At 41.1% G+C, this 25,366-nt stretch overlaps 1 protein-coding gene and 1 pseudogene across 2 annotated transcripts in view; both read right to left on the reverse strand.

Annotated features, from left to right (window-relative positions):
• FAM155A (family with sequence similarity 155 member A) overlaps positions 1–25,366 on the reverse strand; it is a 685,452-nt gene that overhangs the window by 16,606 nt on the left and 643,480 nt on the right. The window lies entirely within an intron of this gene.
• Positions 18,904–19,473, reverse strand: LOC103264862 (annotated as a pseudogene).

The raw sequence follows: 25,366 nt of genomic DNA on the forward strand, positions 1-25,366 counted from the left end.
ATATATATATATATATATATATATAGTGTATGTAGGGTTTGGTACTAATGTCATATGTCATTACAGGCATCCACTGGGCTCTTAGAACATATGCCCTGCGGACAAGGGGAACTACCATGTCTATGAATTGCCTGTTTAAGGTCACGTGGGTTTTTTTCTACCATGTTCCTCCAAATTTTTCCAGCCTTTTCCACTGTCTGGTCTCCTCCACTTCCATACTTTTAGGTATTTATTACAACAGCACTCTCCTTTTAGTACCAAATCTGTATTCATTTTCTATTCCTGCTGTGAAAAGTTGTTGCAGACATACTGACTTTGAGTGGCATCCATTTATTATTTCATGGTTCTGTATGTCAGAATAGAATCTGGATTGATTTAACGAGTTTATCCACTTTGGGCTTCATGAGGCTAAGATCAAGGTGTTGACCTTGATTTTCTAAGCTTATTCAGGAGTGTAGCAGGATTTCGTTCCATGGGGTTGCTGAACTAATATCCCTATTTTCTTGTTGGGTGTTTGCTGGAAATTCTATCTTCTAGAGGCCACCAGCATTTTCTGGCTCATATGCTCTTTCTCCACCTTAAAATGCAGCAACAGTGGGTTAAGTTCTTCTCGTGCTGCCAATTTCTTTGATCACTTCCTTTGTGTCATCGTTTTGTGATTATATGGGATTGCATTTTCTTTTGTGATTACATTGGCCCCTCCTGGATGATCTACAAAAATCTCTTGAAAGTCTGATCTGATGAGCAATCTTAAAGCCACGTGCAGAGTCCTTTTCATTATAATGGAACATACTTACAGGCATAGCATCACTGAGGTCAAAATTCTGCCTACCACATAGATGTTAATATTCTTTACATGGCATTGAGAGTTTAGGTTTGCTATGGTCTATTAAATCTTTTTTGAATATTCCATAATCCGCTGTATCCTGACATTTCAAGAAGATGTGTCTACATGTGATTTATTTATAGCATCTTCTGTCAAATCCTTCTATATGAAACCACGTTTTTCTTCCACTCTAGCATTGCTTTGATAATCAGGCCTTCTCCCATATCTACCTTTGTGTTCTTTCCTGTTTTGTCTTTTTGTCTTCAAAATGCTTATATTGGCTGGATCCTGGTCCTTCTATATGATAGTTTTAATTTGTCATTTTTAATTGTCAAGTACCTTCAAGAGGTAGACATCTCCTTAAGGTGAGCAAAAGGAGAACAAGTAGATGAATGACAGCTTCCTTCCCACCACTCCCAAAAGTGAATGAGAAGAAGACTAAATCTGAGGTTCCTCATGCCCATCTCAGGCATCTCATCCATTGTCTTTGGAAAGGGAATCTCTGGTTTTATTGCACCAACAGCACCATGACATAGGTAACAACGGTGATAACCAGACATCTGATCGGCTGTTAGTCTTGACTCTAATTTCCGTTTTATGTATTTGCTTGTTTTGTTGTTATTTTTAAAATTCTCTTATTCTCTGTAACTCCCCAAAACAAATCCTGATCACCACAAGGTCCTATCGAAAGAACAGTTCCCATCTCTTTTCCTGTCTTTTTTAGAGCTTACTCTGAAGACTTTAAATTCTGGTTTTTTGTTTTGTTTTGCTTTAAGTATCAGTTCTAATAGTGCCCCACTTTCTAGGTTTTATTGCTTCCATGAATGTTTCTCATTTTGTAGTTTTTAACTTTGATTTTAATAAGATTTAGAGATCAATGAGAGGTAAAACTAGGCCCCAGCTTTCCTGCTTGAACCAGAAGTAGCACCCATCCTTAAGTAGAATGATTTACTCATTACTGAGACAAGTTTTTGCCATCATGTAGACTTTTTTTTTTTTTTTTTGAACCATAGTCTCACTTTTCTGCCCAGGCTGGAGTGCAGTAGTACACTTATGGCTACCACAGCCTCAACCTCCTCGGGGGCTCAGGAGATCCTTCTGCTTCGGTATTCCAAGTAATTAGAACTACAGGTGCTTGCCACCACATCTGGCTACTTTTTTGATTTATTGTAAAGACAAGGTTTTGCCAAGTTACTCAGGTTGGTCTTGAGCCCCTGGGCTCAGGCATCCTCTTGCCTACGCCTCCCAAAGTGCTGGAATTATAGGTGTGAGCCACCATGCCTATCCCATCTTAACTTGGTGTTGCAGAAAATGGGTTTTGAAATTAGTGTTTGACTTCAATATCTCTTACTTTTATTATTTGCTGCCATAGTGGTTTCACACAAATTTAAACTAGAATTTATTAAAAAATAATCAGAGAAATAAAAATCAAAACCACATTGTGATACCACCTAACTCTAGTAAGCATGGTCATCATGAGTAAAACAAAAAACATGAGATACTGGCAAGGATGCAGAGAAAAGAGAACATTTCTACATTGTTGGTGAGAGTGCAAACTAATCCAACCTCTGTGGAAAACAGTATGACGATTTCTAAAAGAACTAGAAATTGACCATCCATATGACCCAGCCATCCCCCTTCTGGGAATATACGCGGATGAACTCAAATCGTTCTACAAAAAACATATCTGCGCACACATGTTTATTGCAGCACTATTCACAATAGCAAAAATATGGAACCCACTGTGCTGCCCATCGAAACTGGACTGGATTAAAAAAAATGTGGTACATATACATGATGGAATGTTAGGCAAGCCATAAAGAAGGACAAAATTATGAACTTCGCAGCAACTCGACTGAATTTAGAGTTTATCATACTTAGTGATCTATCACTGAACACCCACAAATTCTCACTCATAAGTGGACCCTGAACACCTATCATAATACTACAAGAAAGGGATTGGCAGTAGGAGGACATTGTCAGGGCATAGGTGGACACATAGCATCAATAAGAGTGTTTGATCCTAATCCAGGCAAAGTGAGGTCCAATGGGAGACCCCAAATTCACCTGGACCTAAGCCACTTATGTATGCCATCCTGACTTGTACATGACAACTTCAAAATTAAATTAAACTTAAAAAAATAACTTACAAAAAGGTAAAAATATGTCATCAAGATCTAAACTGTGTCCACTTTTTTCTGCAAAGGAAAAAAATTATAAAATATATAATCTCTAGATAATTTGCTAATTTTTTATGGTTCTTTTATAATTGGGTAGGCAAGCAATATAAACTGAGAAGTCAGTCTAAGAAAGTTAAAAATATGTTTACAAACCCATAGTGACCATCTGCAATAAGAATTCTGCAGACTTTCGAATATCTATATATTTATCATTTGTAACATTATCTTTTTTAAGTAAGGGCAGATTTTAAGTAATTAAATGGGTAGTATTTGGGGAGAATAGAGACAGATGTATCAGATCTGTAATGATAAAGGCTAGCATCATTATGTCTAACTAATATTAATAGAATTATATTGCTTTTCTTCCAGTTAACATTATTGAAAGTAAGGATTTCTCCTCCATTCTGTCACGGTATTCTCAATACCTGGCAGTATGCTGATTGACAAATTTGTCTACAAAAGAACAATACATGTTTGCTTAGAGAAAGAACCAAGGAAAAAAGCAGGAATACCTTGAGTTGTTAGAGAATACTGCGGGGAATTGAATGTATTAGATCACTAAATGCCTAGATGTAGCCTAAGAATAACATGTAATAGGAGAACACATATTAGAAAAAACAGAGACAAGGACTCTTAAGAATGGCCCATACGGACCTGATTACGTAAAAGCTATTCAGAGCAGAAAGCTAACTCTACCTTAGATGCAATATAGGTTGCTCTAAAAACTGAAAGTGATACCAAATGAATTGAAAATCAAAAGTTCACATTAAAATGGCAGAGAAGTTAAACAGAGAATTTACTCATTCATTAAGACCATAAGTTGCATTGAGGAATAAATTGGGCATTTGAGATGTCTTGAAGCTAAGCAGGCGATTTCCTCAACCAATGTTCCTAAAGTTTTCCAGTATTTTACCAGAACAAAGACTGTCTGCAGCCAGAGAGAATATAGTCTAAACAGAAACCCAACACATGCTGCTAAATATCATGTTTCACGTGATTATTTTGCCCCAAATGGTTACAGCAATTTTTTTAATTATGAAAAATGTATTCTAAGAAAATAGAAAAGAAAAAAAAATAATGGACAAAAACATGTGCACTCACCAAATATATCATTTAGTTTTCCACCCCATCCCTAATGAATCCTTTGAGGGTTGCCTTGATAATCGTCGGACTTTATACGATCGTGTAAGAAAAGCCATATGGATTTCTGGAGGAGAGATCAGCGTTCTGCAAAGCAGTGTTTACAACTGCACCAAGCATCAAAACAAAGCATGGTTCAAGGCAACCGGCATTGTCAGGATGGAATGACGTCCCTATTCTGTTAAGTGACCAAGTACCAGACACTCCAAGTGAAGACAGCTAAGAGTCATCTGGGAAGGGAATAGGAATTGCAATTCCTTTCTCTATCCTCGCTGTGAACCAACCACGGTTGCAAAATGCTTTCAGGTTAGATCACTCTCACAAATAAAAAGAGGTAATTAAGGTATTTTATGAAGGGCATTTAAAAATTCAGAATAATTTAAGTGTTCCATATGAGTCTTTGTTACAGGAGGATGTGGGCATATTGGCTCTCTCTCACAGATGTTTCTGGAACTTCCTGTTGAGTGCTACCTAGCTCAGTATTGGTTCTTTTCACATCACTGCTCGAGAAGCCACATAAAGGAATTTGTATGTTCCTTGTTGAGAACATTACCTATTATGTTCTCTTTCTATTTATTTATATTTTTTCTTTCTGTGAAATGGTACTGTGGGGTTCACATATTGTAAATCAGTGTCATTGTTTAGCGTGTTGCCCACAGTCATTTTAAAATTGGAAATCCTTGGTAATTATAACTCTGTACAGGAAGTATCCTTGAAAACAGGAAACTATATAAGTAATTCTGTGGCTGTGGTATCTCAAACCATAAGTTGTAATTGAAGAGACAGTTTTGCTAATGCTTTGATCTATCAATGTATTTAGAATACAAACAACATTTCCTGTTTTTCTTTTTTGGAAAAGAAAACCAGACTTTCTGTGTAATGGTAGAATACATACAAAACTATCCCAGTGTCTCTGGACATTCACGCATACACAGCACAGGCTGATGGTTTCAAGGCATGTGGATACCCCAGACCTTGACTCCAAAAATACCCTTTGTTTTTAATGAGTTTAGGGGCAAATTATTTTCCTAATTTGATTCGCCTATTTCTGAAACATTGAATTCAGAAAGAAAAAGTTGTGACTTCTATCAAAACGATTTTATTTAAGACAAATGCTAAAACGAAAGCTGGTAATACTCTGACTCTAAAGAAAAACAGTAATCTTTTAAAGCAAATATACTTGAACCATTTCTAGACTAGACATGAAAATCAGTCTCAATATTTAGAGCTCGTACTAAAATTTAACAAAACGAACATTACCTAGAATAATTTCTCAACTCTATTTTTCAGATTTTAATTGAAGTGACGTTCAGTAATTTTAACATTTAAAGTAGAAAATTTAAGTGAAAATAAAGTAATATAACAATTTTCAAAAAGAAATTACAAAAATTTTGAAAGCAGTGACATCATTGAGAGCAGGCAGGTAAGGGCTTGTTGGGGGTGGTGAGATGTACACAGAGCAAACTTCCTCTGTGATTAGAGTTATAGTCACACACATTTTCCACTGAGTGATAAAAAAAATCATCATTTCATTCAGATTCTGGTATGCCAGTTGACAAATGGAATGTCTCAGGCAGAATACTGTTTATTCCCCCAGTGACAGGGACAGGTTGAATGGCATAATAATTTATTTCATCTGATGGTGCCTTGGTAATTTCTGTGTTTTGCTTCCTAATTACTGCCTTCTGGGGTCACTGGTATACACTTCTTATTAAAGACACAAGGCTGGGCTTGGTGGCTCAGCCTGTAATCCCAGCAGTTTGAGAGGCTGAGGCGAGTGGATTGCTTGTCTGTGGGTTCACCAGCCCGGGCAACTTGGAGAGACCACGTCTCTACAATAAATCAAAAAAATTAGCCGGGTGTGGTAGCACACACCTGTAGTTCCAGCTATTTGGAAGGCTGAGGCGGAAGGATTGCTGGAGTCTAGCAGGTCGACTCTGGGGTGGCCATGAGCATGCTACTGCACTCCAGCCTGGGTGACAGAGCGAGACTCCAACTCAAAACAAAAAAAGACTCTAAAGTTTTGTTTTGTTTTGTTTGAATCAAAGCCTTGACCTGCTAGGCTCAGGCAATCCTTTCACCTCAGCCTTCCAAGTAGCTGGAAATACAGGCATACATCATCACACCCGGCTAATTTTTCTTGATTTATTGTAGAGATGAGGTCTCACCAAGCTGCCCAGGCTGGTCTCGAACCCCTGGGCTCAGGCATTCCTCTCACCTCCCAAAGTGTTGGGATTATAGGCATGAGCCACTGCGCCTGGCGACTTTAAAGTTTTAACATCACTCAAAGGAGTCTGATCATGGTGAGTTACAACTCTTATTTGCGAGAACTAGAATACCATTCTGTATATAGAAAAAAGCAGTCATTCCTAAAATAGTTTAGATTACCTTTTTTTCCCCCAAATGGACAACGTAGGAAGATCTACTAAACTAAATTAAACAGAAAAGTAAAGTCAGTTTTTGAGGTTCATGTTTTCCAGTGACAATGCAATAGAAGTGTCTGTGTTGAGACACCAGGCCCCGGGGGACCCGCCCCTCAGCTTGTGCAACGCTGGCCATGCAAGTCGGTCCACTCCATGTGAGTACGCAGCAGTCTCAGGGGGCCATGCTCCTCACGAGAAAAAAGATGCAGGAAAAGGAGAATGTCCGTGAGTGATGATGAGTGCAAGAAGGAAAAAAAAGCAAGAAAACAAACAAGCACACAAGAAAGAAATAGAGAACGAGAAAGAGATAGAGCTAGAAAGAAAGAAAGAACAAGAAAGCAAACAGGGAAGACAGGAAGACAGGAGGGAAGGAGGGAAGGAAAAAAGAAAGAACAGGAAGAAGGATGGGAAAAAAGGAAGAAAAGGAAGAAAGGAAGAAAAAAGGAGGGAGGGAAAGAAGGAAGGGGAAAAAAGGAAGAAAGAAAGAAGGAAGGAAGGAAGGGAAGGAGGAAAAGGAAGGGAGGGAGGGAGAAGGAGGGAGAGAGGGCGAAGGAAGTGGGAAGGGTGAAAGATTATGTCCTGAATTAAGAATGAGTCATTAGGAAGTAATGCAAAAGAGAAATGCAAAGAACTATGTGAAAGATTTAACCACTAGTATTTAAAGAATTGAAAAATAATGCCGTGAAACATTTTACTTATAATAAAGAAATGTTAATTTCAACATCCTATGTCCACAAAGGAGTAAGAAAACGAGCCCTATGATACATTGCTGGTTAGAAGCCATGTAGTTAAAAACCTTCAGAGTTTTGGCAATAAATATGAGAAGACTTAAGTTTTGGCATGCCCATTGACTTTCCACTCCAACTCAAGGAATTTATTTTAAGAAAATAAACAAGACGTACATGAAATTAAATATGTGTGCATGTGTATTTGTGTGGTGTGTGTGTGTGTGTGTGTGTGTGTGTGTGTGTGTGTGTGTGTGTGTGTGTTCATAGGAGTATTTTTTATGTGGCAAAAAAAAATCCTACAACCAGGAAAATGTAAGTAATTTATATATGATACTTTTGTGCAGACATTAAATTATGCTCTGAAAGCATATTTAATGATTTCAAATCCTATTTATGGAATAAAATGGCATTTCCCTTTTTTTTGAGTTGGAGTCTCACTCTGTCACCTAGACTGTAGTACAGTGGCCGCTCCCAGCCACTGCAGCCTCAACCTGCTGGGCTCTGGCAATCCTTCTGCCTCAGCCTTCCAAGTAGCCGGAATTACAGGCGGGGTTTACCATACCAGGCTAATTTTTGATATATTGTAGAGATGAGGGCTCACCAAGTTGCCCAGGTGGGTCTCGAACCCACGGGCTCAGGCAATCCACTCACCTCAGCTTCCCAAGGCACAGGATTATAGGCTAAGCCACCGAGCCCAGCTTGGCATTTTCCTTTTGATGGTGGACTATGGTTTTCCTTAACTTCTTTTTGCTTCCCTGCACTTAAAATGCTTTTAAGTGATCAAAAACATTTTCTAGTATAAATATGACAATAAATATGAGTTTATGGAAAGAATACTGTGGTTTTTCAGGAAATTTGACAAAATTGTGAAATTTCTAGAGAGGCCAAAATAGGCAGTAAGCACAGTGTTAAAAATGAGGATGGTTTGCGATATGTTATTATTAATACCCACAACCACCAAATGTCTGGTTCAGCCATAGTCAGCCACTTCCGCAGGAGACCTGGAGGGCAATTCATGTAGGCATTTGTGGTCTCATTAGTATCTAAGACGTGTGTTGCAGCAGGCAGCGTGGTTTAGTTGGCTAAACATCTAATACTCTTTCCAGGAAAAGCACTCATATTTTGTTTTGAGAAGCAGTCCGCCCCAACTCAACAGATGGAACTAATCTAACCTCTCCTGCATGCAGGTGAGGCCCCTGACTAACCGGTATCACCAGAGAATTCCATCTGGTCAATAAGTGATTGCTTAAGTATGGGCATACAACTTAAGCCAAGAGCATGAGACCTCAACACAGGACATCTGTGAAAATTACTGGAAATGAGGGAATCTCTTCCTGCTGCAACTTCTCAACTGAGAGGTTAAGAACTGTGTCTGTTGCTGAAATAAAGAAAAGTAGAGATCAGAGATGAGGGGAGAGAGAGCTGAAGCTAGGACTGGAGTTGAAACTAGAGAAAGAGAAGTATATTTGTGTATCCATATCCATATCTAATCTACGTATATCTATAAATCAATATATCTTTATAGATCTCAACATATCTACCTGTCTATCTTATCTATCTACTGTCTATATCATCTATCAGCTATCTATAATTACTTAATGTTTGTTATCTATCATCTATCTTTCTGTTATTTCTCTATCATTACCTATTATCTATCTCTATCTTCTATCTATCATCTATCACCTATCTGTCATCCATCCATATCTATGTATCTATCTACTTACCTTCCTCTCTCTCTCTATCATCTATTTATCTCTGTTATCTATCATCTATTCATCCATATCTAAGTGTCTCCCTACTTACCTATATCTACCTATCTATCTATCTATCTATCTATCTATCTATCTATCTATCTACCTACCTACTTACCTACCTGCCTATCATCTATCTCTCTATCAACCATCTATTTATCATCATCATCCATTTAATAAATAGTATATCTTGATGTTGATCTCTGGATTTTTCCATTATATAAACCAACAGATTCTCTTTTCTGTTCAAGTTAGTTTTAATTAAGTTTCAGACACTTGCAAGGTCCTCACCAACCCACATACTTTCTTCACAGAGACCTTGTGAAGCTCTCATGAGCTAGTTCCTCTTACATGCTTGAATAAATGTCTTGCACATACTAAGTACTCAAAATTAGTAGTCGGTAATAATGTTGGTTACAGTTGTAACAGCAGTGGTAATAACATATATACAAAACAAGGTAGCCCAGAAGCAATGAATTCAATCTTCACCATGGATTTTGTTCTTTGTTTGGGAACTAACCTGTTTAAGCCTATGAAAGTTTGGTTTCTCTGTATTTCCTCTTTACACTTGTAAATTTGTGATAGTAACACTCTATACTTACTTCCAAGATTGTACCCTTTCTCCTCTGTACTTTCTTTATTTTTTTCATGTAAAGCCTCCAGGCTAGCATTTATTTAATTTGTTTACTTCTGCAGATGAATGTGCATATTTAATGTTATAAACCACATCTATTAGTCTCTTGTATCACCAGCATTCAGCATTCAGCATAGTGCCTGCTGAATTACCAATACGGCAGGCAAGAGTGCCCCACACCCCCCCAAAAAAGGCCACGTATTAATCACCAGAACCCATGCCTATCTTATGGTACATGGCAAAAAGGCATTCAGGATGCAGATGGAGTTAAGACACCTAATAAGCTGACCTTAAAACAAGGAGTTTCTCCAACTGGGACTAATTCAATCATGTAAACTCTTGAAATGGGAAGAAGGGGGCAGAGGTGTGAGTAGAGATGTGATGTGTGAGGGACTTCTTCACCACTGTTGGCTTTAAACATGGAGGAATGAAATCACGAGGAAATAGGGTTGGCTTCTAGGATCTGGGTACGAGCCTCAGCTGACAGCCAGCCAAGAAACACGAACTTGGGACCTACAACTGCTAGACTGAATTCTGCCAACAATATCCAAGATCAGAACGATCTTCTCCTAGGTCTTCTCCTACCAGAGCCTCCAAAAAGGAATACAGCCTTCAGACATCTATTTTAGCTGGGTGAGATTTATGGAAGACTTCTGACTTACAAAACTGTGAGATAATACATGTGTGATATTTTAAGCCACTACTTTTGTGGTAATTTGTTAAGACAGTAACAGTAAACAAATAAAATGGGTCTTTGGAAAATTTTTGTTTAATGAGTGAAAATTCAAGAGAAAATACTTAGGAGAAAAAGAAGCAGAACATATTTCTTAGAAAAAAACTATAAAGGAAAGAGAATATAGTCTTACGGAGATTCACCACACTTATTCTTTTAAATGTCTCCATAGTACAGTAAATATAGTATGTATTTTATACTAAAAGCAGGGAAATATTTATAACCTTCTGAAGTCAAGCTAGCAATGAAAAAGTGCAATTAAGAGAATGTCTGCTACTGTGGTTGCAAAATAAAGTTCTAGTGAAAAAGCAAAGTATTATTCACAATAGCCAAGTTATGGAAACAAACAGTGTTAATCAATGAACAAATGGGAAAAGAAACTATGGAATGAATACACACACACACACACACACACACACAATGGGGATTATTATTGAGTCTTAAAAAAGGAAGAGATCTTGTCATTTGTCACTACATGGATGGCCCTAGAGGACACTATGGTAATGAAATAAACCAGACACACAAAGAAAAACACTGCATGATGTGAAAGTTTTAAAAAATGTCAAATATATAAAGATAGAGACTAAAACAACAGTTACTAAGGTTTATTAAGGTTGGGGAATAGGGAAACAGAGGTCAAAGACTACAAAAGCAGCAAATATGTAGAATAAACAAGCTAAAGGATCTAATGTACAACAGGATCATAATCCATAGTAGTGTGCTACATTTATAATTTTTGCTAAATAAGTAGATTATAGCTGTTTTGGGGACAGAGAAAAAATGAGTAACTATGTGAAATTATGAATATGCTAATTTTTTTTCACAATAGTAACCATTTTACTATATATGTGTGTGCCATGGTTTGAATGTGCTTTCCAAATATGATGTGTTAGAGACTTAATCCCCAGATTTAAATGTTGATTGGAGATGGGACCTTGGGTAGGTCATTAGGGTTAAAGAAGGTCATCAGGATGTGGCCTTCATGATGGAACTTGTGACTTTATAAGAACAAGAGAGGCTCGTGCTGATAGGTACTCTCTTGCCTTTGTGATGCTCCATGCTATGTTATGAGGAAGCACGAAGGCCCTCACCAGAGCTGCCTCTTGACTTTGGACTTTCCAGTCTCCAGAACTTTAAGAAGATATCTTTGCTTTATACATGACCCAGTCTCTGGTATTCTGTCATAGCAACAGAAAACAGACTAAGACAATGTATCTTATAACATCATGTTGGAGACCTTAAATATACACAATAAAATTTACTTTGTTGAAAAGAGTGTAGAAGAAGCAATGGACCAAGCTAGGCAGGAAGTCAGATGGGTCGAATTCACCTGCTGACTTTCTTGTGAACTTGGCAAAGCTACTTAGTTTCTCTATTCTCCATATTTGCTTAATTTAATTATTGAACAGTCATGGGGGAGAAGTATGATCAGAAAAGCACCTGAATTCTTCTTTGCTCATGGCTGATGCTTCTAGTTGACCACTGTATCCATTCTCATTTCTCAATTTCTCCTCCAGGCAGGCCTCAAAGTCCATGGCAAACAACACACAACTCAGTGCTAGAGTACACAGCAATCTGACTCATTTCAGCTGTAAAGCTCCATGATTATTCATATGGAGTTTCTCTAATTATATGTTCACATTTGCTGTTCATATTTGCTTTCTTGTGTGTGTTAATTGATGGCACTCATGACTTATTTTCATTGTTTTTCTTTTTCGAGTTGGGGGTCTCGCTTGGTCACCCAGGATGGATAGTAGTGACACTATCACAGCTCACTGCAGCTTTGAGCGCCTGGACTCAGGCAACCTTTTGGTCTTGGCCTCCCAAATAGTTGGGATTACAGGTGTGTGCCACCATGCCTGGGTAATTTGTTTGATTTTTTTTTTTTTTGTAGAGATGAGTTCTCACTATGTTGTCCCAGCTGGTCTCGAACTCCCGGGCTCAAGCAATCCATTCACCTTGACCTCCCAAAATTTTGAGATTATAGGCATAAGTCACTGTGCCCAGCTGATTTTTAGTAAATTTAATGTTTTTCCTGGTGAAAATTTCTCCATACTTTTAAAGTTTACTCATCTCTTTGTGGAAAGAATAATAGAAATGAAAAGAGATAGAACTCTATTTTTTTTGTAAGGGTTAAGACTGGGAATTTGAAAGCTGTCCAGAAAGTAAGCAAAACTGCTATATAAAAGTATTAGTCTATATTTCCTTTCAAAACCACAGGAATAGCCCATAAATCTGGGCTAGAAATGATAGAACATGTGCACTTCCAAATGGAAGAACAGTTTCTTAAAGATAGAAATTTTATTTGGCTAAAGTTTCATGATTTTTTTTAAAGTTATTTTTTCCCCCTTTACATAGACATTTTTTTAATCAGCAGTTTTAGGTTCTCAGCAATATTGAGCAGAAAGCACAGGGAGTGGCTATATTTTTTCAAAGGAAAAAAAATCCACTCACTGTAGTTTCCCAAGATAAAGGATTTTCAGACTTGGATCTAAAGTCTTCCAGTTATTGAACCATGATTAATTGGACACAGCACACAAAACAACATTGCAAATTGATTGGGGTTCTAAACTCTTTCAGAAGGAGATTCGTAAAATCTACAAAAAATAATTGTGTTTTACCATTAGAGATGATCTGAATGTTAATACCCTTCCTTCGTTCTTACTCTCTCCACATAATTATTATCCTCTAAATCCTCCTGGTTGAGCTCTCCCCTGCCTTTGTAATTCCTTTTTATTGCTTCCTCTCCTCTAATCCTCCCGAACTTCCTAAGTACACAAAATTTGTCTTCATGTAAGGGTTAGAATTTATTCTTTTCTTGAACAAACAATATTGAACGTGTCTGTTTTATTCAAAAATTGCAAGGTATTGCCTAGTGTATTAGTCTGTTAAGGCTTCCATAACAAAGTTCCACAGATTCAGTGACTCACACAACAGCAGTATACTGCCTCTCATTTCTGGACACTGGAAGTCCAAAGTCCATGAGTTGTCAGGGTTGGCTCCTTCCGAGGCCTTGAGGGAAGGAGGTACCCTAGGCCTTTCTTCTTGGCTTGTAGATAACTATCTTCTCCTGATGTCTATTAACGTTGTTTTCTCTCTATGTGTTTGTGCATCCAAATTTCCCCTTTTAAAAGAAATATATTGTTAGGGGCTCAATTGTGTGTTCTTGCAATTTATCTATTGAAATCCTAACACCCAGTCCTTCAATATGTGAATGTGTTTGGAGACAGGGCCTTTAAAGATGTGTTAGGAGGTTTTTAGGATGGGCCCTAATACAATATGACCGATGCCTTTATTGGAAGAGGGAATTTGGACATACAGAGAGACTCCTAGAATGTGCATGCACAGTGGAAAGATCATGTGACTACATAGCAAGAAGGCACCACTTTGCAGGTCAAGGAGAGAGGTCGCCAAAGAAATGGAACCTGCCAATACCTTGATGTTGGACTTCCAGCCCCCAGAGCTGTGAAAAAAATAATTCGTGTTATTTAAGCCACCTAATCTGTGATATATTGTTATGGAAGCCCAAGAAACGAACACATACACTAATCATATTGGATTAGGGTTCATCTCAATGACCCCATTTTAACTTGGTTGACTCCATAAAAATGGTATATCCATATTAGATCCCACTCTGGTGTACTGTGGGTTCCAATGTCAACATATGATTTTGGGGACACAGCTCAATACGGAACATTCAGTTTGGGATTCCCACTTAAAGTGTAAATTGCATGAAACTGGGTGTCACATTGTTTATTAGCCTTTTTTTTTTCTTTTAGGTTCCAGAATTCCAGATTGTGCTGAGTGCCGGTGGTGTGAACCGGCTTCAACATCAGGGGTCTTTAGACTGCACTGACAGAAGGGTGCAACTTGAGGACAAAATATGATTTTAAAATGAAGTGACTGGATAAAGAAACTGTGATACACATATACAATGGAATATTATGCAGCCATCAAGAAGGACAAATATATGGACTTTGCAGCAACTTGGATGGATTTGGAGTCGATCATACTCAGTGATCTATCACAGAAACAAAGAACAGAGTACCAAATGTTCTCACTCATAAGCGGAACTTGAACTATTATAATGCTATAAGAAAGCGTTTGGCAGTAATGGGAAACTGTCAGGGGAGAGGAGGGTGGGATTGGCAGTTGAGGGAAACTGCTAGGGGAGGGAGGGGCATACCTCATTAACAAGGGGACCTGCATAATCAGTGTTTGTATACCTAACACTGAATTGTATCCCACATCATTACAAGAAAAAAAGACATAAAAGTAAAATAAAAATAATAAATAAATAAAATGAAATGATAATGCACTTCTTTTTGAAGCCAAAGGAAGAACATTTTGCCCGAGTGCATCTGACAGTCATCCCATTTTCGAGGAATGCTTGTAGCACTGCCTTAGACATGTGCATGCAGATGCTCTGTGAGGTGTCAGTGTCACTTATGCCTCCCTGCCTGCCTTCATCTGCTCCTCCCTGCCTGGAAGCCTCACTCAAAGGATAGGGAGCACCACCAAGTCCTCTGGGCTGCTGCCCATGAATTCATTAATTCCATGTTTGTTCATTGAACACAAAACATTTTTTAAGGTGTCCTGGAGGTGCGCCTGCAAATGACACTCGTTCTTACCCTAATCCAATTCATCAAAACAGGAAGGGGACAGGCAAGCACCCCTATGATTAAAACACAACAGAGTGAAGTGCTACAGAAGGAGAAACACAGGGTGTTCTGGACACACATGCTGGAACCCAGCCTTGGGGGGTGTCAGGGATGCCTCCCCTGGGAGCAACAGATGCTTAAGGATTAGCCAGAGGGAGATTGGAGGCAAGAGTGTACCAGGCAGAGGGGACTTACATTGTCAGATGGTGACCGTGGGGTTACTGGGTTTTGACGGGGAAGTGATGACGAAGGAGGTTGTGGAGAGGGGAAAACGGGTCAAATAGAGCCAGGTTAAGGGTCTGGAGACCCTCTGGGAAAAATTAGGACTCAGAAGAAGAGCATGATCCATCCCAAGAACAGGTTTCATTTTAAGTATCTCCCAAGTCAGGGGTCCTCAACCCCTCGGGCCACTGATCACTACTAACTGGTGGCCTGTTAGGAGCTGGGCCACACAGCAGGAGGTGAGTGGGAGGTGAATGAGTGAAACTTCATCTGTATTGACAGATGCTCCCCATTGCACACATGGCCGTTTGAGCTCCATCTTCTGTCAGCTAAATGCGGCATTAGAGTCTCATCGGAATGCAGACCCTGTCGTGAACTGTGCGTGTGAGGGATCTAGGCTGCACGCTCCTTGTGAGAATCTATCGTCTGATGCTCTGAGATGGAGCTGAGGCGGTGATGCTAGTGGCTGCAAAGACAGATGAGCAGTGAGGTTTGACCACACGGAGACCATCATAAATAAATTGCCTGTAGAATCACACCAAAACCCTATCAGTGAGTGGTGAGAGTGAGTTGATGCCCTTCAATTGGACAGCTGCATCTGGTGGCAGGTTTTAAGTCAGAATCTGATACTTATTTTAGTCCCCGTGTGGCTTGCCCATTATTTTATTTACCACTTCCATTTGTGCATCTTTTTAAATGGTGACTTGTATCATTATTTTATGTATTACAATGTAATAATTATAGAAATAAAGTATGCAATAAATGTTAAGCACTTGAATCATTCTAAAACCATCCCCTGACCCAGTCCATGGAAAAACTGTCTTCCGCAAAACTGGTCCCTGATGTCAGAAAGGTTGGGGACCACTAATCGAAGTGCACAGACTCTTTGATCCATTTCTACCACCTGGCGTGGTGTTAATTTTCACCGAAAAATCCACAGGCTATCACCAATGGTATAGCGGCAAACATTCCTTTTGCAGAACTGTGTTTAATAACAGAAGACAACACATAAACGACATGGCCATTAATGAGGAACTGAGTCAGTGATGATAAGTCTGCAACCAATGACAGTTGCTGCCAGTCAACTGGAGAAGAAGTTGACTTGATTTTCACTTTTTTGCATCTTTTGAATTTTGTGTCACGAGTGTGTCTTACCAATTCAGATACAAGCATGCACAATGCATTCAAATATTTCAGGAGTGGGTCGTATCCACTGCTTTATTTTTGGTGACTTGGTGGGGTCACAGGTTCTGTTCCTACTCATTGGTGACATCGGTGGCAACTCTGCTGTTAAACCCTAAGGGCTCTAAGAGCCATAGGGACAGGAGACAGTGGGCCCAGATAAAACAAGCGTTCAAGCAGTGAAAAGACCCATCAACCACATGGACAGGTGCAAGGGAAGAGATGGCTGCTGAGAGCTATTTTGGCGTCGCCTTCATGTGATAATTATGGTAAAAATGTTGACTCTATCAACATACATGCGCATATCATAGACTTTGGAAGAGATCAGACAGAAGCATCTCTGGTTCTTCACAGTTCCTAATGGGATTCTACAACTTTTTTTTTTTTTTTTGATCCGGGTCTCACTCCGTCACCCAGGTTTGAGCATCCTGGCATGATCACGATGATCATGGCTGACCGCAACCTCGGCCTCCTGGGCTCAGGCGATCCTTATGCCTCAGTTGCTCAAATAGCTTGGACTACAGATGTACACCACCACTCCTGGCTTCTTTTTCTGTAGAGATGAGATCTTGCTATGTTGCCCAGGTTGGTCTTGAACTCCTAGACTCCAGCAATCCCCCTGCCTCAGCCTCCCAAATTGCTGAGATTACAGACATGAGCCACTGTGCCTTGCTGGGCATCTTAAGTATCTCCATAAGAATAGCTAATTATGCACTAAAAAAAGATCTTACCTTGGGACAATTATTTCCCTTGTGACAAATCATTTTAGCTTCCCTTGGAATGTCTTTTCTCATCTATTTGAAGTTGGACTTCCTTGGACTTTCCATATATACAAAGAAAGATGAAATCATGTCAAATCCCCCAAGTCAAGACCCCCAAATGCCATTTTTTTCTTCCCTCATATAATTAAATGTTTGGTAAAGGAGGAGATGCCAGTGAAGGTTACCACGAGCCCTGCCCTTACTAGGAATGAGAGTCGGTGGTGAGACCAGTATTTTCAGACTGTCTCTGCTGATTTGATCACATCTCTAACAGCATAAATTGATCAATGAAGAGACAATATCTCATATTTGAGACTGAGCCAATAAGGTAAAGGAATAAAGTAATAAAGGAAAAACTGTCATCTTAAAATAACATTCTAGAAGTTTTATTCTTAACTGAGCTTTGTATTTTCAAGTTTTCTTTTTGGGAAGTTACACATCGGTTACCTAAATTAAAGTCATTCCTTTCCTTTTCTAGGAATTAGCTTTAAGTCACATTTACAGACCAATCTTCAATATTTAAACTTAAGCTATTTCCTATTTTAATTACTTATATTACTTGGGAAATTGGCCTATGTTAATTATAACTATATAAAAATTATACGTATACATTATATACAAATATGTGTTGATCTATCACAAATATGCTATATATTATACAATATCCATACCACAAAAAAGTATAAAGTTTTTTAGATTCATAACAGTATTTATGGTAACTTGGTAACTTTGTGTTTCGGCTTTTACCCTTTACACTGATGTGTGTGTGTGCGCGTGTGTGTGTGCGCGCGCGCGCGCACGCAGCCTAAAAATCTCACCAACCAATCTGACTGAGAAAGTTAGTCATCTAAGCACAAACTTTTCCAGAAAACAGGAACTAAGACAGTTTTTCTCTCTTTATCTAACTAGAAAGTGTGATCTTGGCTGCAAAATACTTGTAGCATTCATTTTAAACATTATGTATGATACTGAGAAATCAGGACAAGTTTGTTGAACTGTTTAAACCTGCAAAGATGGCTCAATCACCTTCCCTCTAACCTACTGGTTGTCTTTCTCCAGCTGTCCTACAGCGAGGAACATTTGATTCTAGACTAATTTCAGAATGGGCCGACTGGTCACTTCTTGTTCCACTACAATGCCGGACCAATAGGCAGGAAAGGTGGAGCTCTTTCTTCTTGTTTCTGCTGTAGAGGGTTTGGGAGAAGTCAATCTCATGCGAAACCAACACATCAGACTACACAACGCCAGTAATCTGGGTTTGTCTAACTCCGACTGAACCTGTAATTATGTGGTATCATTTCACTGTTCAAAGTAGTTCAGTGCCCAGCATAACTACAAAGTGGGCATGCATTCTTCACAAAGATGTCTTAATTGCAGACAGGACAGGTAAACACACTGAACAGGATTTCACATGTCCCGGGAAATCTCTCTTCACCAAAATTATCCTTCCTAAACTGATATTTCAGAAGCAGGTTCTTCCTTTGGCTTACTGATTTGACTGCTACCATGTCTCAAATATTTCTAAGTATTCTCACTCACATAGAGTTTCTTTCTTCCCCACCCCCCAAATGAACTGGTCTTTTATTGAGTCATTAAAATATCACAAGTAGGTCTTAGAAACCATCTGGCATCTTGTTTCTGCAGTTGGACAACTCTTAGATCTTACTCATCGGCCTATTGAAGTGTTCCTCTGCCAGAGACATAGATACCACACAAATGGACAGATATCCTTGTTTTTAACAGTCGTGGTTTGCTGAATCAAGGTAGCTGAATTTGAAACAAGCTCAGGGTCATTTCTTTCAAGGATTAATTCATTCTTCTGGGCTTGAGATACTAAACGAGCAACACCTGGCCTCACCTGAAGCCTGCAGATGTATTTTTCACTCAAGAAATTTCAGATTTCCACAAGAGACTCATTCTCCTGGCTAACGACCTTGACGGGAAAGGGGGCCTCCACAGACCTCGTCTCGTAATGGAAGCCCAGTGTAAGACCTTGACCGTGTTCCGGACCCAACTACAAATCATGCCAATGGTAGCCGCTCCCTATTTCCCCACCATTTGCTCACTTGAAGTCTCTTCTTTTCTGTCCAAGGAGACTGAGTTCAACCTGATGTGACAGAAGTCTCTCCGCTGGGTTCCTCTGGGACCCTTCACAATAACTGTGTGTCCCTTTAGAGTGACGTCCCCATTTTCTAAAATGTTGATGATCTGATTATTGAAAATGGTCTTCATTCTCACAATAGATGCAGAAAAAAATTATGTCCTTTTTTCTTTGTAAATCATCATCACCTCCTCGTTATAGAAAAGAACTCTACATGTTCTCATCTGACTTTTACCTAAGCACAACATGGGCAAACATTCTTCACAAAGATGTCTTAGTCGCAGAAAAGATAGGTAAACACGCTGAACAAGATTTCACATGTCCCGGGAAATCTCTGTTCACCAAAGTTACCCTTTCTGAACTGAAATTTTAGAAGGAGAGTTCTTCCTTTGGCTTACTGCTTTGGCTGCTACCGTGTTGCAAATATTTCTAAGTGTTCTCACTCATGGGGAGTCCAGGGATTAACCACCTCAGCTGTCCAGGAGCCCGGGACCATCTCTCTGTGAAGGTAGCATCGTTGGTTTGGCTTGAGCCAAGGGTGGCTTCCCATCCAGAGAGTTCAGACAGAAATGAACATGCTTGCCAGCAGCAGCGAGTGTCATTCTGCTGCGTGACTAATGAGTGACAGTGAGCTGGTAAGTCTCCCCTCAATGTTGTCAACAGAGACAACTGCCATGCTTTTGGCTCCACCTGTGGTGCTTACTGGCACGGTGATGGGCCAGGACGTGACCATGGCCTCGGCCCTCGGTGGTCCCTGGAGCAGTAGGTTCAAGGCTGACTGATCAAGCATGAATCGGTCAGGGCTGATTCAACTCCAGTCCATGCAAAGACCCACGCATGGTTTCTCCCTGGTCTCATGCTGTGCATTTCCGCCGTTAGACCAGGGAAGTATAGAGACGAAAAGAATGACTTGAGTCATGGTAGAATTACCCCAAAGTCTGTGGATTGAGCAAGGCTGTGGAGAGTGTGGTGAGCTCTGTCCACACGCCTGGGGGCAGATGCCTGCTCCCATAAGCCCTTCCTGGCTCTTCAGCAAGGGTCACTGAGGTGAGCTGGAAGCGGGTGTCTTCCTCTCCCCACACGGCAGGCGTGGAACCGCCATTCTCCTCCACAGCTGCAGCTGCCCTTATGCAAGGCCTGCCATGCTGGGCCACAGGGTCCCTGTCCAATTCGGGCCGCCGCTCTCAGCAGCCCCGTGCACTGAGTGTCCAGGAGGCTCAGTGCTTGTAGAGATGAGGACAGGCTCAGAACTCGCAGAGATGAAGCGGTGGAAACCTCGAGTGAAGGTGATTTTCCAAAGTTCACAGCTACTGGCAGAGCCCAGACATCCTAATTCCTTCTCCAATGTTCTTTCCTTACATTATGTTTCCTTGCCAAAGGCAAACTCGAGCTGCTGGGAATACATATGAGGGTAGAAGTCAGGAAGAGCAAACTGAAGGACGAATGATCTGAGTGCAGACCTAAAGACAGGAACCTCAATCAGCCTCCAAAAGTACAGTGTTTTGATGGAAGAAGATGTCCCAGACATACGAAGTGACTACATTTTATTTAGGATTTTAAAAAAATAACCGATTCTCATTTTTCTTTATTTTTCTGGCCATATCATCTCCCTTCACATTTCTCTTTTGGCCTAAATCTAGATATATTTATTAAAATGTCTTGTATAATGTATTAAAGGATGCTACAATCAAACTGGTCTTTCATTCTTCTTTTTTTTTTTTTTCTTTTTAGGAAAAAAACCCCTACATTTAAAAAGTAATAATTGAATCCGTGCATGCGGTGGGGACAATATAGAAGTAGAAAATATCATGAATGTTCAAATTTAAATCTATGGGTAGTAGACTTTTTTTTTCCCCCCCCTACTGAAATACTCAAACCTTTAACACCCCGGGTCAGGTCAGAACAGGATTTTGGAAACGTCTCGAAGTTTCCAAAGTGCTTTCCAAAGTGCTTTCAAAACCGTGAGCTCTCTCACCTATAGGCCATGAGACACAAAACATTAAAAAAAACTAGTGCCCGAGACGCGACCCACCCGCAGACCGCCCCCCGGCCCCGCCCCGGACAATTCCCCGCTTTCGCCCGAGGGCAGGGCTCCTTCTTCCGGGGACCCTGCAGGAGCGCCGCACGGCCACGCGGGGGCGCCCGTCCTCCATCCCAGCCTCATCCGCCAGTCCGGGGAAGGAACCACAGAAGCCCCCGGGGTTGCTCCCCGGGGACGGACACAGAACCTGATTCTTGTCACAGCTGCCAAAACAAAACAAAACAAGCAAACAAACAAACAAAAAGCGGAATGCAGAATCTGCACAGACTTCCTCAGGCGTGTTTCACCGCTGTCGTCAGCCACCCCCCCGCAGACCAACTTTGGCTTCCGCCCTTTCCAGCCTCTCCCCGCGAAGGAGGCGGCCGCGAACCCGCGTGGCCCGCTCCAGCCATCCACCCACGGGAGGCGATTTCCGTGGCGCCGGCTCGCCCGGCGCCCACGGGCTGCGAGTCGCTGCCCCTTCTGTCTTCTCGACCGCGGCGCGCACGGTCGCCGGTCAGCGAGCAAGGATGGCTCCGGGGGAGCCGCGCGCGAGGCGAGGCAGTGTGGGGAGAAACACCCACGCGATGCCCCCCAGGACGGGCCGACCTCGGGGAAGCCCCGGACGGCTTCCCAAGCCCTCGCTCGAGGGGCACGAAGGCCTCTGGCGTCCACAACAGCGATGCGTTCGGGAGTGGCGCGCAGCCCACCTTGACACCTGTTCGCTCGGCGACGCCCGGCGAGAAATGACAGGTTTCAGCCTCGCCGCGCCGGGGGGTTTCTCCCCAACTCACTTTTAAGACGTTCCTTTAGTAATGAGTCGGTTTTATTCTTTTGTTCTCAAAACCAACAGCCCCAACCCCCCCAACCCAAACAACCAACCAACCAACCAACCAATCAATCAATCAGTCAATCAATCAGAGAGAGAGAGATCGCAGGTGAAGTAAGTGTCTTTCCTTTATCTGCTAACGCATGGCAAGCATTAAACACAGGAGGAGACGCTCTGTTACCTAGGCTTGCGCTTCGGACGTTTGGCCATGACCTTCTGAGACATCCTCGGTCAGAGACATTCTGGAGGGACAGGTGTGAGTTCTCAGATGTTTCATTTGTGACAGGAAGTGTCCGGCTTACTAACGAGCTCAGGTGCGCAAAGGAGCAGGTGACCAAAAATTATACATTTAAGACTTTGAAATGGACAACGGGGACACGTTTAGCCCCCCCTTCAAGAAAGGATGGAAGAGAGATTGGATTTAATAACTGTTACCGGTGATAAATAACTTCTGGTTATTGAGAGGAATTTGGAAGCTTCCAAATGGTTCACTGACCGCAAGGGTGTTTATTTCCCTTTTTAATGAATGGTGGGAATCTGAAGTATCAGGATATGTCTCATAAGATGACAAGAGAACTCGAGGTCCCTAGCGCTGCGTCTCCAACATGCTGGGCGTAGATGACACCAAGAAAAAGTGGCCATCACACCACCGGTTTATCACCAAGGAGAAGCGCCTTACATAAAATCAATCCTCGCTTGGACAGCGTCTGGCAACAGGCCACACAGGCTGCGATGTGCTTGCCGAGTCTTTTTTTTTTTTTTGTGAGGTTGATAAGACAAGCAAGTGAAAAGTCCTTCATATCCTAGAGGGAAATCTCTATCCTTCTAGAAGCAGAAAGTTGGAAGCTCCTCAAATAGTAAAAAAGCCATTATATATCATTCAATTTGTTGAATTTGAAGAAACCTCTATCGATTCTTTCAATTTTTTTTTTTTAGTTGAGGGTCTCACTCTGTCACCCAGATTGGAGCGCAGTGGCAAAACCACGGCTCACAACAGCCTCAGCTTCCTAGGCTCAGCTTGATCCTTCTGTCTCAGCCTCCCAAGCAGCTGGGACGTGCAACACCAAGTGTGGTTAATTTTTTAATTTTTTGGTAGAGACGAGCTCTCTCTATGTTGCCCAGGTTGGTCTTGAACTCCTGGGTTCAAGTGATCCTCTTACCTTGACCTCCCAAAGTGCTGAGATTATTAGCATGAGCCACCACACCTGGCCTTTTCTTTCCATTCTTAATGGCAAATGATTACACATTTTCTAGCATCTAGAATGGAAATAAAACCACTTTTTATTTTTAAAGAAAAAAAAACTTTCTACAGGCAAGATTTAGTTCGTCTCACTTGGCGAATTTCTCTCCCTAGCACTTTTTTTTAACTGACTGCCATCGTACCTAATTCAATGAGGAAGAAGTCCAATAAACCTGGTACTACCTGTGAATATGTAAGGCTCTTGCCATCCAGCTGGCCTTAGGTTGTCACCAGCCAACCGGAAACAAGAAAAATAGTTTTATTCTCATCTTTATTTTTAGGCTGGTCCTTCCAGAGTGCAGAAGACATTTCATTCAAAATGCAAAAAGGTACCTGAGATGGATCACACTTACTTCCAAACTCATTTAAAATATGTTTGCTTTTTGCCAGAAGTAGGCTCACACATGTAACCCCAGTACTTTGGGAGGCAGAGGCAAGAGGATTGCCTGAATCCAGGGGTTTGAGACCAGCCCGGACAACTTGGCAAGACCTTGTCTCTACGATCAGTCAAAAAATTAGCCAGGCATGGTGGTACATGCCTGTAGTTCCTGCTACCTGGAAGGCTGGGGAGGAAGGATTGCCTGAGCCCACTAGGTCAAGTCTGCAGTGGCCATGAGCATGCCACTGCACTCCAGCCTGGGCGACAGAGTGAGACTCCGACTCAAAAAAATTACAATGATAATAAAGCATGTTTATTTTTCATAATCATGGCTCACCCCAACCTCTACCTACTGGGCTCAGGTGATTCTTCTGAGTATCCAGAACTACAGGCACAAGCCACCACGCCCAGCTAAATTTTTTTTGTAGGGACAAAGTCTCACTATGTTGCCTAGGCTGGCCTCAAACTCCTGGGTTCAAGCAATCCTCCCAACTTGACCTCCCAAAGTGCTGGGATTACAGGAATGAGCTGCCGAGCCTGGTCCCTAAAATGTAAGTTATTTAAAAATTCATGTACATCTGTAAGAGATGAGCCTTCAAAAATGTATGACCTAAAGTTTGGGAATAAATAATGTTTACATAGAAATCTTACTAGTTTTCTGGAAACATGACAAGTCCGTTGGTCCCACAGTTTAACAGTGGTCTCCTGGGAGCTGGTCTTCCAAGATGGAGATTGTCCTGGGGCCCATGAGAATGTTGGAGATTCTCATTTGCAAAGGCCACACAGTAGTGATTAACAGTAGGAGAAACACCTCTCTTCAGGGGCAGAGGACACTCTAAAGGGACACCCATGCCCTACAGTGGGAAATGACAGCTGCCAATGATCAAAATGGATAGGAATTCTGGCAGAGTGTGGTGACTTACGGTGTAATCCCAACACTTTGGGAGGCCGAGGCAGGAGGATCACTTGATCCCGGAAGATGGAGACCAGCCTGGACAATATAGCGAAACCCCCATCTCTACAAAATATTTTTAAAAATTAGCCAAGGATGTTGGCACACGTCTGTAGTCCCAGCTACTCAGGAGGTTGAGGTAGGAGGAACATTTGAATCCAAGAGTTTGAGGCTGCAGGGAGCTATGCTCATACCATTGCATTCCAGCCTGGGCCTCCTGTATCTGAAAAAACGAAAAAAAAATTTTTTTCTTCAGAGACCTGAGTGGCATCTTTGAACAAAAGATCAGTCAGAAAATTATGATCTTTTTTGTCAGGGCAAAATGCCTTCAGGATTTATTCTGCACATTTCTGAAGTGTGTGGAGCAAAAAATGACCATAAGCCCAACCCACAGTGGCAAGTGAGCAGGAAGCTTTCTGCGTATGCAGTGATGAGACAATCCCAGAAGGCCTCTAATGGGGCGAACGTTTTTCTCTGGTCCCCATGACAAATCTCTCTTTTCCTGCTGTTTTTCTTTAAGGATGTAGCCATGACCTTTAGGGATGTGAAGATATTGTTTCTACTATACTTAAAAACAATGAAAAGACAAGTTGGGTTCCTTGTT

Source organism: Carlito syrichta, unplaced genomic scaffold (assembly GCF_000164805.1).
Source record: "Carlito syrichta isolate Samal-C Ts95f unplaced genomic scaffold, Tarsius_syrichta-2.0.1 Scaffold305753, whole genome shotgun sequence".
Taxonomy (NCBI): Eukaryota; Metazoa; Chordata; class Mammalia; order Primates; family Tarsiidae; genus Carlito; species Carlito syrichta.